The following is a 19,003-nucleotide window of genomic DNA, read 5'->3' as shown; positions in this document are numbered from 1 at the left end:
TATATGAAGCAAAGCCTGGCACTGTCTGCTGCTGGAGAACACGAAGTTCTTCAGACAGCCTTGAGGTGCTTGGTTGATCTGCGAACACATACAAAAATATGTGCGAGCAAACTATGAAGGCTGTTAGAAAAGCCAGAGACGTTTAAGCTGTGCTGCCCTTGAAAGGAGGCCTGTTCTGAGCAGAATTAGGTAACAACCCATCTAAACCACAACTGCCCGTGTCACTTAAACTGATGGAACCAAACACGTATTAACCATACAGTGGGAGGGAAAATTTCAGAAAGGGTCTTATACATCTACAAGCCTTTGATCATTCATTTAGCCTTTTGTTCCTTGGTACCTGCTACAGCCAAAGTACTCCATCAGGCAGCCGAGGGGATGGCTGTTTTAGAAGTGTATATAGCAATAAGGAGAGTTAGCAAAGCTATGCCAGGTTGCTCTAGGCCTTATCCAATTGAGTTCTGGAAATCTCCAAAGATGGAGCTTTCATACACTTGCTGGGCTACCTGTTCCAGTGCTTAACTCACTCTCACTGTGAAATCTTTTTCCATATATTCACTTGGATAGATAATTCAGTAGGCTGAGCGGTTTGCCTAAAATGCCAGCATTATACTTTCCTCCCTAATTTGACATGTGGATGCTCCAGGCCATCAGGAAAATCACAGAGTGACAGCACTACAAAGGGAGCCTGCAATGTAATTATGTATGGGCACAGAGGCTGGAGGGGCTCAGGGGTCTGGAGATGAAAAAAAAGATGGTAACTGGCTGGGCCTTGTCTTTGTTTCTCAAGGCCTGCGCCAACTGTGCTGCCAACCATGTGTGCCACGCACATTAGGTAATGGTCTGGAAAAGCCTTCCCTCTAGAGACATGTTCTGTGTTTGTGGTCTTTGCTGCTATCCATGCAGCCAGCTCTCCTTCTTCCTTAGCTTTGTGAGCCTGGGACTGTGGAGGAGTCAGCACATGTAAGGGCTGCAAAAGCAGTCATCCTCTTGTTCAACTCTCCAGCTTGTTAAGGAGTGGCACTGTGCAACGCTGAAGGCAGAAGCAGAGCACAGATCCTGAGCAGCAGGTGTGGTATGGCACAGAGCAAGAGAGGGCCTGAGGAGATCCATAATGCTGAAAGCAACAGATGCCCCTCTTCATCTCTTCGGCAAGCTGAGCCTCAGTGACTTTATGTGCTTTTACAATTTAAGGTACAGGGAAATCCATATTTAGAAAGTGGCTATAGGAGGAATTCAGCTAATGCCACCATATCTGCATCCACTCTGCTTTAAAGAGTACATAGGGGCTTGCTTTCCTCTGACAAATGCATGAAAGGAGAGGCCAGGGACTGGACATGTATTCAGTTTATTCTCCTGGCTTTGAAAGGCTTAGTTATAGTAGGGCTAAGAGCCAAACGCAAGTCTGTTTTGAGCCGTTCCTTCTCCTTCCCCACTACAAAGTGATCTTTAAGCTTTGGACCCTCACCTCCACCCAAAATGACTGCCCTGATTTATTTTATGCTTCTCTGTTGTTTCCTTTTAAATCAATCCTAAGCTAAGCTTTTTTTTTTTCCCAAGGTTTCAGCCTGGAGCAAATTTTTACAGTCGAATTATAACCTCCTCTCCTTCCCCTTGAAAAAGAGGTGTTTTTCTGGATATGCTGCTGTCCCACCCATTACCTACCTTGCTGCTGGGAGGCAAGGGAAATGGCAAGCTGTTTAAACATCAGCACCTCAAAGTTCGGTGTCGCAGGCATGGGCACACATCTGGTTAAACCATTTCCCTCATATCTTGGCTCACAATCCTTGGCTGAGACATCTCATGGCAGTAGATGTGTCCAGGGAGCTGAGAGGGAGGGAATAAAGAAGACAAAGTGGTTAGGTTTCTCAGAAAGGGAATGGCTGTGGGCTGGAATATAAAGAAAAGCCAGGACTGGAGAGTCTGCTCTCTCAGCACGTTACAGGCTTTTAACTCTTCAGGGCGGTGTGATGCTAACTCACACTTGAGAAGCCTCTAAAGCACAGGCTGCAAAAAAGCAGAAGACAGCTGAGGCCAGTGTCTTCCACTGAAGGGACAAATGGGTGATGGTCTGAAAAGGTACTATGACCTGGAGCCTCAGAGGGACTTGGACATTTCTTTTCTTCAGGGATTTCAGTTCACTTAGAACCCAGTGAAAGCCAGAAAATCCCTGCTCAGCTGCCAGTGAATCCCCAACACCAGTTCTGAAGCCAGGAAGGTTCTGGAGAAGATGTTTAAAAGGAAGCAACTTCATCTACCCAACAGCCTGCTTTACCAGTGGGATGCGGTCCTTTGTGCTTACTCAGAGCATGCCTAAAAATGTTATCTGTGGTCTGGGATGGGGAGTGGGAGGGTGCATATAGGAAGGGAATAAGACATATTTGGTGGGGAATTCCCTGTGGATGTGTCAGATCAGGATTGAAAGTCCTTCACTGGATTAGAGACGTTTCTTGTACAAGAATTGATGCCCAAATTACTCTGCATTACGACCTTTTATCATTTTTATCAACTTATTTCCCCTCCTCCCACAAGATCAGTTAGCAAGCAGTGGTTGCCTCTCTCACTCCAGGCAGATTGCCTGCCTTTCCACCACACTCCCTTTCCTAAGGAATTGCTCCATGCGAGGAGCCACCATAGTGTATAACGACACTTTTACAAACGCCAACATTGGCAGCAAGTTATAGGAGTGCTAGGCTTTAAACTACTCAGTGCACAGGTCTTCTAGAAAGGCTACTCACCGGGAAGGAGAACAACCAGCATTCAGCACACCAAAAAGACCAATTCTGGTATTGAGCTTTTCTGCAAAGAGAGGAGCTGGACCCAGGACGAACTCTGAACTTGGTGACATCATCAAATGTGAAAAGCCACACAAGGTGGTGCATCTCATGTTCTGAGAAGGTCCAAGAGTAAGAAAACTGCAGGGTAAAATGGATCCCTGTTGCTCTCCACTGTGAGTTAGAGTCTAAGTGAGAGAAAATAAGAGGAGCCTTGTCCTACAGGCAAGCTCTCAGCTGCATATTAACTCCCAGGGAGTCAGAGAAACTGGGGACAAAAAGGGACCTTCTGGTCCATCCATCTGCCTTCTCCAAGGCAGGTCAGCTCAGATTGCCATCCTTGACTGAAAATTTTATACTGTGTTTTAAATATTTCCTTCATAGACCCCACAGCCACCTTTGCACTTTATTCCAGGGCCTCATTAGCTTTACTGCTATAGAGATTTTTTCCTAATCATAGGAATCCAGGTTGGAAGGGATCTGGAGGATCATCTGGTCCAACCTTTCTTGGCAAAAGCATAATCTACACAAGATGGCCCAGCACCCTGCCCAGCTGAATCCTAAAAGTGTCCAATGTTGGGGAAACCACCACTTCCCTGAAAAGATTATTCCAATGGGTGATCGTTCTCATTGTGAAAAGTTTTTCTCTTGTGTCCAATCGGAATCTCCCCAGTAGTAACTTGTACCCACTACCCCTCATCTTTTCTATGTGACATTTTGTAAAAAGGGAGTCTCCATCTTCTTTGTAGCCACCCTTTGTAGGCACAGGCACTGGAACATGGTGATAGGGTCTCCCTAAAGCCTTATTTTCTCCAGGCTGAACAAACCCGGTTCTATCAGCTTTTCCTCATGTGGCAGGCTTCCCAGTCTCCTTTGATCATCTTTGTGGCCCTTCTCTGGACTCTCTCCAGCCTGTCTGCATCTTTTTTGTATAGCAGGGACCAAAACTGCACACAATATTCAAGGTGTGGCCTGACAAGCACTGAGTAGAGTGGGAAAATGTCTTGCTGTTGTTAAAAACCTTGACATTTTGTCCTATATGCCCTGGATATGGAGAACAAATGATACCCATTCTCTTTGTATTACTTGTATTGTCCCTCCAGCCCTTTACTACTTCATGATGTTATCACATTTCTCTTTCATTCCTCTTGTTTACAAGCCTCAGGCTCCCTCAGCTCTCCTCTTCTAGACCTCCTAAATTGTCTTCTCATACCTTAAGGCAAATGCCAAGGTGCTGTCTTAGCAGAGAATGGCACAGCCCCACTCTTTGGGGGCAGGGATTGAAGTGTACCTACGTGCCAGATTGTCTCAAATAATTGAGCCAGCTTAAAAACATCTTTCCACTGGCTTTCCTGTAGTACTACACTTCACCCCTTTGCCCAGTTGTGATTATCAATTAGTCCGCAGGCTATGTTCCAACACAGCCGTTGGTTTTAACTGGGATATTTCCAGGGTTGTATGAAAACTCCTGAAGCTCGTTCCACTTCCCAAGCCAGCTTATCACAACTACCCTCTAATAGGTACTTTGCAACTGTAGTTACAGAGTCACAGAATCGCTGAGGTTGGAGGCACCTATGGAGATCATCTAGTCCAACCTCTTTGCCCAAGGCAGTCAACTGTAGCAGGTTGCCCAGGACATGTCCAGTTGGGTTTTGAATTATCTCTGAGGATGGAGACTCCACAGCCTCTCTGGGCAACCTGTTCCGATGTTCAAACACCCTTACAGTAGAAATCACTATAGAAAAATCTGGCTCTGTCCTCTTTATTCCCTCCCATCAAGTATTTACACACATCAACTAATCATATCCAACTCCAAAAACCTGCTCTTTTCTCTCCTTCAAATGTCTTTTTCCCATTAATACTTGCTCTAGTCAGTAAAGCAGATTCCAGTTTTAGGGAGCTGCCAGGGTGACACACACAGCTAATAACCGCTCAGGTGTGCCCAAGTGTTTGCTCCTGTTCTGATCACATCCACATGACCAAATCGTTTTGTACTTCACAGTGACAAAGAAGCAAGGATGCAGGCACCATAGGTATTGAAGCCAGCACTAGGACACAGGGATGAAGAACTGCTCTACTCATCTTCTGTATCACAATCTTGACACTCATTTCAAAAAGCCTCCCCCCTCCCCCCTCATGTCTGCAAGGTGATAAATACTTAAAAGCCCATGCCTAAGGAATCTTGTGATGCCTGCCTGAATCTGCAGACGGCCTGAGAAGCATTAATAGCTGTCACTTATCTCAACATAAGATAACTAAGAACCATAGTTCTGGAAAGGGTAGGAAAGGTAAGAGAACAGCAGCCCAGTATCTTTTTCAAAATACTGGATTTCTTACCCAGCCTCCAAATTACTACCCTGGCTTTTCCAGGGAAGGAGGATGGTAGGGTGGAGATAGAGAAAGAAAACTCTGCTCCTCCCTCTGCTCTCAGAGGTGTGCCAAGATCGCAAATTGCACTAATTTGACCTTGCCAGACTTTTCAAGGAAACAATTACATGGGTCTTTGCCCTTGGGACTTTATATTCAAAGCCTCCAACCCTTCAAAGACGTATGCACTTGCTTGGCTTATAGCTGCTCATATCAACATGATATGAATAAGTTACAGGCAAAGAAGAAAGGCTAGGACATTCATACTCTTGCAAGGGTTGTCAGAGAGCAGAAGACAATCGCAAACCTTTTCCCTCTCCACCAGGTGAAAACCTTTACAAACCGTGGACACTTGTGACCTTACCCCTTGTCTAAAGCCTGATTTGTCCCTGGAATATTTGTCTTCTTACATTTCCCCTCAGTAATGATCTAATCAAGTAGAATTCTTCTGGTATTAATCAGGTGATCGGGGGAACACTTCGTGGTTAGTATTATCAATGGGGATGTCAGGAAGACTTTGACAGGATTACCCTTGGAATTTGCCATTTATTAACTAGGCCATTAGCTAAAATGGCATGGCTGGGGTGGGGCTGGTTTTGCTTTGCACATGGGAGATGGCTTGTTTGAGGGTGGGGAAGATGAGGGTGGTGGAGTTCTGTCTCCATCTGATTCAGAGAGCTCGAACAGCTGCCCTGGCAGCCCCGAGATATCTTTCCCCATCTGTGCATCTTTCTTTGCTTTCATCACCTCTTCCCATTATTGGGAAACCATCACAAATCAAGATGCAGACTGAGCTAGGAGAGCTCACACCACCAAGTGTATGCTTGTGGTCCTCACCCAGGGAGGACTGGGATGAAAGCCCGCTCTTACAGGTTGTTCTGCTATGGGAGGCCAGAGACAAATGCTCCAAACCCCCAGCCCAGGAAGGAGAAACTGCATTTAGAAATAGTGGCACATTAGACTTGCAGAATCAGCTGGGATACAAAGTAGGTGCACACAAAATGTTTAGCCAAGTGAGGGAAACAAAACAAAACAATTGTTTTCTCTTCTTGAAATTTAGCACTGCTGTTTGCCCAGCACAGACAGATGGATAAACATGGTGAGCTAATGGAAGAATACAATCAAACATTAAAGAAGCAATAAATTAAAAAATATAGCTGTAAAACCCTTCCCTTCCAAGCAGGTTTCTATCCCAGATTCCAGAGGCGCTAGGCATCATTTGCTGTGCTCCAGGTAACTTTATATGGGCTATTGCTGGAGGGAACTTTTGCAAACTTCAGTCTCAAAGATCATTGCACCAGAGGAGAGACAGAGACACCCAGCACCAAAAGTGGCTGGGCCGTGAAGCAAAGGGGCAAAGAGTGAAAGAAACTCCCCTAACACATCGCAGGACATGTCTTTATTCCTTCCTTATTCAGGCAGGAGTAGGGAAATAAAATCAGACCTCTATTCAGTGCTATTTTTCTTGGTAGCACACCTGAGGAAAGACGGCAGGGATTCCCTATACGCTGCTAGTTCTGCAGGATGGATCCCACGTGATGGCACTGATTTCCTTACAGAAAAGGGGTCTCTAATCCTCAGGGGCAGGTGGAGCACAGAGCTCCAGAGCAGAGATTCTAGGGAGAGGACAACAGGTGCTCCTCAGGACAGACCTGAGCCAGCAACTGGGGAGTCTAAGGTGAATGTATCCCTGACAGCGGCCAGGCTTAAAAGCTGCCGCTAAATAGCATCTCCTGCTACCACTGCCAGAGACAAAACCCTTGGCTGGGCAGAACCAGCCCACTGGTGTGACCCAGCAGGGCAATTTTTACATTCTTACAAACCCCAGAATCACAAAGGCATTGTTTGAAAGCTTTTAGCACCTCTCAAAGTTTGTGCACTGCAGTACTTGTCACTGCATTCAGATACTCCATAGCGTTCATTTGTCATGAGTAAGTCAATGGAGTAACTGGACTCTCCATGGAGCAGAACTGGGCCCTCACAGAGTGTTTAGACAGGGGAAAAAAATGTTGCTCCTTTTGTACAGAGCACTGAATATAGAATATAGGCAAAAACCGGTGGTTGTTTCTAAATCCTGTCCTGCCTGGTCAGCTAAAGAAAGAATTAGCACTAGAATCCAAAATGCTGCAGGAACAAAAGCACATCCAACCCATACAGTCTCCTCTGCTTCGATACACACAAAGAACATATTTATGTAATTCCATCCACTCTCACTTGAAATGTGGTACTTATGCATAGAAAGGCCTGCAAAAGGAAGCTCTTGAAATCTCAGCAAAATTTGTAAAATGGATTTCCTAGATCATAAACCAAGATCTTGCATCAGCCCTTTACCATTTATTCAGCACGAATAGAATTAACTGAAAATTCAACAGCTACTCCATAACTTCTCACATTGCCTATGGAAAAACCTATCAACTCATGTCTCAAAGTCCAGGTGTGAAATTCCTATTTCTCAATTTGTTCCAGCAATTGCTCTGATGAGGGAACATCCCAGCAAAGGTATTTCTTCACTGGGCACTTTGCAGAAGTCTGGCTCTGAACCCACATTCCCTATACCAATGTCATCTTCTTCACCTTAAGCAGATCACTTAGTCTTCATTTAGAAAAAAGGTTATCGGTTCTCCTTGAGGCAGCTCGCTCCAAAGAGGTCCACCCAAAAGATAAATGAAAAGCCAAGAAAATGTCAACATAAAATAGAGACTAAACTTAGCAAAACTGCTGCTGATATTCGGGAGCAGAAACCACATGCCTCTTGCCTGAACAATTTCCAAACCATAAATGATGTTTAATGTGGAAAAAGCCATAAATGTACAAAAGTTACTTCTAAAACCAAAAACACAGAGTTTCTTACTTACAGCTTTGATGAATGAAGTGTTTTGTATTCTGGCATCACGCTTGGCACTCTAAGGAACCTTTCTGCTAGGTGGATATTAATGGCACTGCATGTCAGCATGTCCACCCGCTTTGCAGCAGACTGGAGAGTGCCCTTCAAGATCCTAACACAGGCTATTTCTGTTGACTGCTCAGCAAGATGGAATATGTTCTCCTTCCACCAGTGGTAAATAACAAGAAAGGGTTAAATGATACTAAAAGGACTTTAAATATTGCTGTGCATTATGTTCAGTTCCTACTGTCTATCAGCTACTGTCCAATTCAGCCAGAGACAATGCGTGAATAAATCATGCACAAACCACAACTGGCTCGCATAAAGCAAAGCAGACTAAGGTATTTCAAAAAGACACAGGAGTTAAGGAAATGATGCTCTGGTCTCCTCTCTGTTACAGTTGATTTGCAGTCCTTTCCAAGTGTGCTCCAAAACTATATTTAAAATTAAGCTTTTAAAGTAAACAGCTTGCACTGGGCGCCAAGATTGCTTTAATGCCAAAATAGAAAACTCTGTCTGTCTGGCACATGCATCACTTTCCAAGCAGGAAATCCAACAAAGCGTTTAATACAACAGACATGATTTGATAGTCTCAACTAAGACGCCCACTTGGCACTGGCAGTAACCAGTCTTCCATCAACTGCATCCAAAAATGATGCTTGCCTAACTCGTTATCATGCAAAACATTAATGGGAGTATCTTCCTCTTTTGAAGTCCGTTCGAACTGGAAACGTAGGCTGAAAACACCTGGTACACAACCATGCAGAACATCTGAGAACCACCCTTCCGAGATGGAAGCAGACAGAATAACACTGGAAAGAAGAACTTCCCAGCCTTTTCTGTACTGTGAGTCACACCATGTACACATAGTGCTGGGGAATCCCTACAGGAGCTACAGACATAGGGAACAGAGGGAAGCAAAGCTATTAACTATTTTATGGAAGAGGCTTGCTGGACAAGGTCAGCAAGCCCGCAGCTGCCCTGTCAGCTCTCTGAAGGCAACTAGTGGCTAGTCAGCAGACTACAGTTTTGAGTGCTACTATCTGAACTGTTTTCTTTTTTCCCTACCACGAGTTACTTTTCACATTATGTAATCCCAAACTTTTGTACAAGAATCTTTTTCTCTTCCTGCATCACCGAGAGGTGTGGGGTCTTCACCTGGTGTGAAAGAGAGCTACATTAACTCCTTCACTTGCAAAAAGTAGCGTCACTTAGAAAAGGCAGTGATGGGTAGTGTAAAAGCTGCTACAAACATGCACATACTTTTGCTTATATACAGATGCATGACACCAGATCCTCAGGACAGACAGTCTTACTATCAACACTTGAAGTTTCATAGTTTTCCTAGGCAAAAATGGTCTGTTGAAAGAAATTAATAGCTGAAAATATTACATCACTGTTTCATTGGTTTACACACGCTCCTCAGTGTTCTTCTGAAGCCTTGCCCCTGCTCAAAGAAAAGGCATACTGCTTCTTACCCATTTGCAACGGGCCCGTGTCTTTAGAGCTTCTGTACAGCCCCCAGCAATGCAGGAGTTGCTCCCATGCTCCAACCTGGTGCTTGCTTGTAATTACCTTTCCTGGTTTTCCTATGCTTTTCCCAAAAGACTGAGGCATTTTTTCCCCCTTTGCTTTTTTTTTTTTCACCATTGTAATGCTGCATCCTCTTTCTCACCTAAACGGAATGCTTTTTTTTCCCCTCGAGCAACTCCATTATCAAAGCTGCACTCTCTAAACAAGTACCAAGAGATTACATTAAGACCTCCCTTCTTTTCAGTAAATTAAAGGTACTGTTAAAAATTAGGTACCACTAAAATTGATTCTGAGTTATTAAACGCAGAAGTCTCCAACTCAAAACACATAGACCAAGGGACAACAAGTGTTGATACAGCTTTGAGTCAATGGAAACATTGGGATTATTTCCACCAGCATTGGTGAAAGGACAGCTAGGTTATAATGCAATAGAGACACTCCTGAACCCCAAATTCCTCTAAAGAAGGAAATGGTCCTTAGACCAGCCTTGAAGCTTTCTAGTGAAGAGACACACAAGTTTGTCCTGTTGCCATACAGACTTTGTTTGGAGACTAAGTATGCCTGAGTATCTTGTTAACATGCCCTAAGATCTTGAAAGCTGACCCTTTGCAATAAGAACTGCGACAAAGAAGCAAGCTCTTGAATAGGGAAAAAAAAGGCTGTATGCCCCAAGCACTGTAACCCGAATAAAGGTGGTTTCTAAAGGAACAAAGATGCTTGTACACAGGTGCCTGCTACAATTGCTGCTCCTTGAGTCAGTGGTAAAGTGCAAGACAGCAACACTGTTGGGAATTGGGCAGCACGGGGTTTGAAGCAGAGGCTGGTCTGCTTAGCCTCTCGATTTCACAACAGTTCCTGAAAATTTCTGAGTTCCAGGAGAGCTGCCCGACTTCCTCTGAGCCACTGCCTCCGAGCTGCATTCGCAACACTGGCGGCCTGTGTATTTCAGGAATGTGAAAAACTGGCACAGTGAGGTCTATGATTCAGCCAAGATGATGTGTTGGGACATGACTGAAGTTAATTAAAAGGAGCTTAAGACAGACAGACAAAAAAAAAAGAGTTTGCAAGACTTCTTAAAGAGCCAATTAATTATTATTTGTGGCTGCACACGCCAGCTGGGCCACAACACGGAATCTCCCCAGCCCTTAGTGCTCACCTCAGAGCCTTTATACAATGCCAAAGAAAACCCACATGCAGGTCAGCCTTCAGGAGCTCTCGGCCAAACTCCCTGCACTGGAGCTTTGTAGAACTTTACTGAAATCAGCAGAATGGCATTGTTTACACCCACAGATTTATGCTAAGTCTTGATGGTGGACACACAAGCAAGAGATGAACAGTATCTTGGTTGACGTGTAAAAAAGCATGGGCTACTGCAGAGCAGGTTGACCCAGTGACGATCATCTCTGTGTGTGTGGACTGGAAAAGGAAGGACTGGCTCCGCCTGGAGTCAGGGTGGTGGAAGAGGGAATAAACATGAATAATTTCATCCTCTCTACTGCACGACAGTGATCATTTTCAGAGCTGTATGAGGCACCCACACTAAAAGCAGCAGTTTCCCAGAACACACTTCCAGACTAGTTTCCTATAAGGAATTCATTGCCTCCTTAGCAATTCCCTAAGACTCTAAATTCCTCTAAATTCCCAAAGACTAAATTCCAAGTCCAGAGTCTATGGCCCCAAACCCTTCGTTACCTCCCCAAGGACAGCAAAGCAACTCTCACATATGTGAGCAACCTCCTTGCTTCCAATTCTTCTGCACATTCAGCTAGCACTGTCCCAGAGGGACAGCTATGCAAAGGCAGGAGTGGGTCTTGCCATAGACCAGCCTGGCGGGGAACTCGGAGCCACGTGCACTGCACAGACAGAGCAGTCAGAGCCACCCACAGGCTGAGCAGGCTGCCTGACCCACGTTACCAAAATTTGCACTTGTCCTGCTCGAGAGGCACAGACCCTACTACGCCCTGTCAGTAACCAACATGTATGTTTAACAGGAGGCTGCAAACTTCAAGAAAGAGGACTTTTTACTTCAGCTCGCTGTCATTTCAGTGGCTTATGGTGATTACAAGACTCCTGTGTGCGTGTGACTGGCACGGCTGCTCTCCGGCAGGGCGAGGAGCCTCCTACCGCTGCAGGCCCCACACCTGCTTGCACAGCCCTACCTGCACGTATACCTTGGCAGCCCCTGTGGCATTTGCTGGGGTGGGGGTGGGAAGACCATGGTGTCATTTACACACAGGTTGAGCAAACCAGGTGCAATCAGTTTGGGTTTGGCTGAAGAATCCTCCACCCTTCTCAAGCTATTTAACCCCTGCCGTGCCAAAGCTTTATGCATGCCCAGGGCAATTTCTTCTCTGCAGACTATTAAAGATCCATTGTCTAAAGACAGATAGCCAGCACTCCAGCTACTATACTCTGAAAATTATTTTAACCAAAGTAATGAAAACACATAGTAAATATCATAAAACCAGTTGTCATCTGAAAATGGATTCATTGCCCTTCTGCTACCTGGCCTTGGACAAGCTAAACTAATGCTTGAAAACCCTTTGAAGAGCACAGGATAGGGACCAACGTGTTGCAGGTGCAACGGGCAAGAAAACGGCAACCTACCCACTCCTTTCCAGAGGCTGCAGTAGCTCATCTGGTGCCGCCCTGGTGAGTGCGGATGGTCAGCATGGGGAGCCTTAGGAAGGGTTCCCCACTTCAGCCTTGAGACCCTGTGTTTGGTTACCCACCATGCAGGTTATGTTCAGGAATTGACCTGAAGGGGCATACCTTCTACACAGCTTCGAAAATAAAGCACCTACTGCACACAGCAGCATATACACCAGAGCATAAGCAGATAAACTGTGGCAATTCTGAGCAGCACGTACCTCAAAAGCAGTTCACATGTAGCTCAGATGACTTACAGCAATGGGACTGTAGTGGTACAAGGACCCCTGTGCAACCCAAGCCTTCAGTACTAGGAGGCAGTGCAGCAATACCACTGCACTGTCCTTGCACAAAGCTGCATGTTCAGTCCAGCTCTATCCCACAGCGGAGAGGCAAGACACCTGGGACCCACGGTCTGGGTTGAACACTCACTCCGGAATCACTCCCCGGAACGCCCACCTTTTGCCTTCCCACCCACCAAGCTCTCTGGTTTGTGGGGTATACATTTTGCAGCTCTCTGTCACAGGAAGATTTTGGTGTGCTGTTTGTAGGGGCTGGACAATTATTCATTCTTCAGCTTATTTGTCCTTTTTTGTTGAGCTCAGTTGTCCTAAAGTCAACTAAGGGCTCTCTACCCCCAGTCTGTTATGTTGCACAAAACCTGAAGATGGAAACCTCTATGGGAAATTGCTGACTGCAGATCACTCAGGCTGAGGAGGACATGTTTGCAGAAAGGCCTGGAACACCACATTTGATTTGAGTTTCTACCTCCAGTTGTTCTTCTAACCCTCTCACGAAGGGCTGAAGAAACAGAGGAAGGAGTTGGGGGGAAGTCCCGTCTGAAAGTAGCTTAACACCTTGTTGGATCCTCGCCAAGCGCAGTTTCAAATTAACAACTCTAAACTAGCAGGAAAAATGCCTCTCTCGACCCCCAGGGGGTCAGCACGACACCCAAGCACAGGCACAAGGCAGAGCTCAGATCTGACGCAGAAAGACAGGGTTGCTCACCTCTGCCGGGGGCTGAAGCCCAGAGAAAGGGGCACTGCTTCTAGGAAGGGACAAAGCCTGCAAACCCCACAACAAAGGCCACTTTTCAGCAGCACATAAAAGAAGGAGGGCCTGGCTCTGCCCCTCCAGCCAGACCCCACCCCTCGCAGCGTGGAGGCCTCGCCACAGCCAAATCTAATCAAGTCTGACATACAAGACAAGGCGGACAGCCACTTGCCTTAGGCACACACACCCCCACCCCCAGCTTCTCCTCCTCACCCACAGGCCTCCCCCGACCCGCATGAGCACTGCTTTGCCTGAAGAGCTCTCGCCAGCCCCGTGGCACCATCCCTGCCTCCTAAGATAGCCTGGCCCTGAGCCCGGCTCCTGGCCATCACCCGCCTCTGGTCAGGCATGCAGCGTCCCCCAGCCCCTGGGAGGGTGAAGTGAAGCCCCTTCCTCCCACCAGCCTGGAGAGCCCCTGCCACCTTTGCTGCACTAGTGCAATAGCTCTGCTCATGGTGGGGGGAGAGAGCCCTGCTGTAGTGGGGCATGAGCCCTTCCCTGCTTGCAGCTACGACTGAGGTTCCCTTTCTCTGACACGCTCTATACCAGCACCCATCAGTGCCCCCCAGTTTAAAGCACAGCCCAGTGTTGATTAAAGCACACAGGAACTGGGCCAGATCCTCAACAATACAATTTTCCTTTCAGATAGGGGGAAAAAACCCCCAAAGCTTTCAAAGAGTTCATTTAAGCATTGCTGGGACAAACACGCAAATGCTGAAGGTAGAATGCAGCTCCCAGCAGTCAGACCTGTCTTGTAATAGCAGGGAAGGCTGAATATTTCCTAAAATTGCCCCTCCTGTATTACCTACTCCACTCTGGTCAAGACTCAGGCATGCTCCAGAGCGGGCAAGAATCTAGCAAGGAAAGCTGAATAAGCATTGCTTGAAAGGGAGGAGGCAGAAATTCACCGAAGTGAAGAGGAGGAGGAGGAGGAGAGAGCACAGGCTGGTTTTAGATGTACTGGCACCACCTTAGTCTGCAGCAGCCAGGAAATTGGTTGGAAGCCCCATGACTTGAGCAAGACACCCAGATCTGGGTGCCAGAAGAGGAAGGGACTTGGCAGAAATTCCTCTGCAAAGCGATGAATCATTTCTGCAGCAGAATATTCAGCTTGGCCTCACTGCAAACAAACCCTGCCAGATACCTGATCGTGCCACCAGTATATTAGCACTCTGCTCCCCTTTGCTAATAGAGCCATGAATCTTCTTCATCCACTTCTATCTTCCATTTGATCTTTTTTAGATGGCTTCCCTCTAACCCCAGTCTTCCTGTGCTGCCCTGGGGCCATCACAGTGCTCAGCTGCACCAAGAGCAGCTGGTGTCCCATCCCCCCTGGCTTCCAGATGCCCACCCTCATTCCTCCCACACTTGCCCTTTGGGCACTGTTGTCTCACCCCCTCCTTTGAGAGGCTATGGCTCACAGCACGTGGAAGGGTGAAAACCACCGCTCTGGTTTTCCTAGGGTTAAAGAGAGAAGCCAAGCTTCAAAGAGCCAACTCAGGGAAGCTTTGGCACCATGCAGGAAGCTGAGATAACCTGGCTGATGCATTGCTAAACTCATTGCTTCAGTTTATCCTTACCCTTCCTCTCCAGGATTCTCTGTGTGCAGCAGACCGCATGGCACAGTGTGGTATAAAGCCCAGGGCAGCTGGAATGTGTGCAAGGAAACAGCAGATAGGGTAATAACATAGCACCACATGTATTTTCTTACTTGCTTGCAACACAGAAAGAGAGTGAGAGACACAATACTGTGCAGCTGGAGTGCCTGACACCCACAATATCACAATGGAGCTAAAATACACCTATCTATACTGCAGAAAGTTGACTGTGTTAAGGGTTCAGGGTGCCAGCATAAAGCTATGGGCAAAGTCTGAGAGGTTTACACCCATGCCAGCTAGAACTTTGCGAAGAGAACAAGACCACTTCAAATACATATAAACACCTAAAAGCTTCACTGTGCAAATGACAGCCACGTGCTTATTTTCTTTTGAAATCATAAAAAATGAAGCAGAACAATTTTAACTGTTAAAGGCGTTTTCCAGGGCACAACAATACACTGAATAATTTCTTTTCGCTATATTCCATGGCAACAAAAATAACTCTTTTAGAAAGACTATAATCAGCTGTTTCAAAACGTGTATATCTCTCCCTAAGAGACACAGAACAGATAAATCTACATTTGAGTTGTAGTACTGTTTTAACATGTCATCTAGTAAGACTGTCAATTCTAGTCTAACTAGGAATATCTATTGCTAGAGGAATAAAACCCTAGCTGAAAGTCTAGAGCTAAAACACAACTACTGTGGAAACGTTAATGAACAAATGACTGTGTAAAACATACGCTAGCATTCACAACTGTATTTTAATTATCCTCTGTGTTGAAAAGAAGCATAAATATATCCAAATCCACTTAGGGAATGCTAAAAAATGAGACAGAAGAAAGCGAAGTTCACTTTGGACCTGATACTTGCCACACCAGGTTTGAAGTTCCACAGGAACAGCCCCTCCAGCAACTGTTCTGGTTCTAGATCTTTTGTTCAATGAATCCTGCTGCAGACAGGACGCTGCATTCTTCCCCTTTTAGAATAAATGCCTGCACAGGGAAGGCCTTGTGCCCACACAGCAAAGTGGGTGACACCAGCAGCCATGGAGAGAAGTGCAGAAAATGGGTTTGATCGTGGCTAAAGGGGATGACTGATAAGCAGAAAAGTACAAATTTTGTTCTTGGTTACTTTAAATTAGAATAAGTCTGTGTCTTTGGGTCCATGCCTAGTTTTTGCAAGCTAGCTGGATTCCCATCCTGTCCTTCCACATGCTTATTCTGGCCATGAGTTTAAGGCTCCTGAAAGGCACCAGATGTTGGGGGGGTGTTTATTTGTTTGAACTCCCCTTGCAAAAACAACAATAAAAGAAGGGAAGAAGATTGGATTACTTCAGATTTGCTTTCCAGCAGAGTATGACTAGGGCAGGGAGGTAGCTTTGTAAATATACTCAGGGAGGACCATGGGGAAGGACAAAAAAGTACAGAGAAACTCAACAGAAAACAAGCAAGAGGGGTAGAAGTTTCCAGTGATGAGCAGAGAGAAGAAAATGGAGACCAAATGGGCAAACAGGAGAAAGGTTTTGTGGAAACAGCCTGGAAAGGCACAGTCTAATACGGACCTAACAGACTGACAGCTGAAGTAATAGGTGAGAAAAGTGAGGGCAGGAGACAGACCATAGATCCGGGCTCATTTGGTGGTGAGCAGTCAAAACATTGTGCTGCACCCCATTTTGGTTAGTTGCTGTTGTGTTACTAGGGATTTCACACTGCCTTTCTTGAAGTTTATAGCATTCAGGAACCTTCTCCAGTAACTTCTCTGTGCCTGCATGGAAGAGCACCGGGATCAATGTGAGCCACAAGCAGCTATTAGGAGATATAACAGAAAAGGTGTGAGGATGAATATGAGGAGAGAAAGTGCCTACCGAATCCAGATCAATAGTGGTTTGTGGGACAGGGACAATCTGAGGAGGAAAGGATAATGTAGACAAAAAGAAGGCCCCGGAAGGACAAAAGTTCTTTGAACTGAAATTCTGCTTTACTTTAAAACACACACATTGCAACAGAGATGCGCACACGCACGCACACACACAAACAAGTCAAGTATCCACATGAACACAGTTGGTTCTGGATATTCCTTCTTTCTTTAATTGTTCCCAGGTGAGGCATCAACAATCACATCTGGAAATTTTTATACAAATAGCAGGAAAGCCAATGACTCGGGTCACAAATATTTCACGCTCTCTCTTTGCCAGAAACACAGGACAAATGTGGTTTACATCTGCCTCCCTATAAATACACACACTCACACTTGCAAGATTCTCTGCTATGGCAAATACTTTTGCATGTAAAAGTAGAGCTGGTCAGTGTGCCTCCCATCCCACCCAACATGAATTTTGTCAGAACTGAGAAACTGAATGCTGGGTGACACATGTGGTCCAGGTCAGGCTTATCATTAGGATAAGGATCAAGAGATGGCAAAGACATCCCTCCTGACTGTAGAAGCAAAACACAGCATCAAATTACATGGATGAGCACTTTTTAAAGCTGCTGCAGCCCCAGCCTTCCAGCCCCAGCCTCTTCATGAGGCCACAGGCGAGGCTGTGTCAGGTGTGCCCAGCTTCTGCGTGACATGCAAACTCATCTTAGATTTCAAAAGCTCACCTTTCAAGGAAAAAAGCCACCAGTCCTCCTTTAACCCCCTACTCTTCCTACCTCAGCTGCTAACAGGCTTGCTGAAGAAAGGTAGTGGCGGCAGTAGGTACCACCTGAATTTACCCAGTTGTAGTCAAGAAGAGGTTGTACTAGTTTCTTGTCTGTGATGCACCAATTCAAGTCACTGCCTGACTTCACTAGTTCACAGGGCCAGTGTGCATTGGTCCTGCAAAATGCTATACAAATTCAACACGTCTCAGTAGTAAGGACCTATATCTTGGGCATCAGAGCCTGAATTCAGATCAAGTGCTAACGGTAGCCCTGTTTCCTACCAGTAACACTGTACTCAGCTTCCTTTTGGGAGTAAGCATCAGAGAACACAGGATACCCTCAACACTGTTCCTGATGAATATTATAGTTGCAAAAGATGGACACAGCTTGATTACTGTGTCAATAATTCAAAGGAATGCAGAGATGTATTTCTCTTCAGTACTAGCTAATTCTTAGACGAACCACAAAATCTTTGGTTCTTTGCTCTTCTGAGATGCCCTGCTAGTGTAGGTGATGCTGTTAGTCCTCTGCAGTAAATACTGATTTAGAGGAACTGAGGGACCTGCTGGGTGCAACAAGCGTGCAAGGAAGGCAGAGTCAGCCAGGAACAGCTTACACACTCCTAATGAGCCAACTCTGATCCTATCTAGGGTAACTCTGTGTTGCTCCAGGGGTAGAGAGAGGTGACTTAACCAGATGCCAGAGAGTCTCCTAACAGCACCAAAGCAATCCATTTGGCATTTTTTTCATTCCCTCTGCCTGCTCTGGGTATAGTGGATGTGGCAGTAGCTATTTACAGAGCTCTGCCAACCTCTGGGTAGCAGGGTATGACAAGGGCCATTGCACTGCACCCCTAGAGCAACCAAGGGCCGGCAGCTATAAACTCCAGGATGAAGAAACTGCTTAGCAGACTTAGATCAAAATATTTTTCCCTCACTGAGGAGACTGCCTAAAGTTAAAGGCACAGCATTACCTACCTCTGAATGCCCACTGTTATGCTTCATGCCATCAGAATTTGTAATGGACAAGAGTCAACAGCATCCAGCTACTGCATCTCTTGGGTTTGTTGATTTATTTTTTTTTTTCTTAATCTGTGGAATTTAGCCAGGGTACCTGGCCATATTTTCCCTCATCTAAAGCTTTAAAGAAAATGGGAAAGTTCAATGTATGTGCAAGCAAGAGTTGATCACTTAGGCAGAACAGCATAGCAAGATACACATTCCCTTGAAGTCAGTGGAATTTTAAAGGCAAAACACTTAAAATTGACAAAAGGTCATTATTTTTAATTCAATGTTTAATTAACACATCTGATTTACCTCTAATCCCACTGTTGCAAGAGAAGGCTGAATAGTTTACTCATTTGGGGGCTTTTTTAAGGATTCTAGAAATTTGATTAAAGATAGCACCTTTCAACCATTCATTCATTAGATCTTTAAAGAACTCCATCAGCCAGGCTAAAACGTGTGATGCTGCTAGTACCTGTCCTGTCCTCACAAA

The sequence above is a fragment of the Vanellus vanellus genome (genome assembly GCF_965231255.1).
Source record: "Vanellus vanellus genome assembly, chromosome: 16".
NCBI lineage: Eukaryota > Metazoa > Chordata > Aves > Charadriiformes > Charadriidae > Vanellus > Vanellus vanellus.
The sequence above is the reverse complement of the archived record's forward strand: the minus strand, read 5'-3'. Positions refer to the sequence as shown.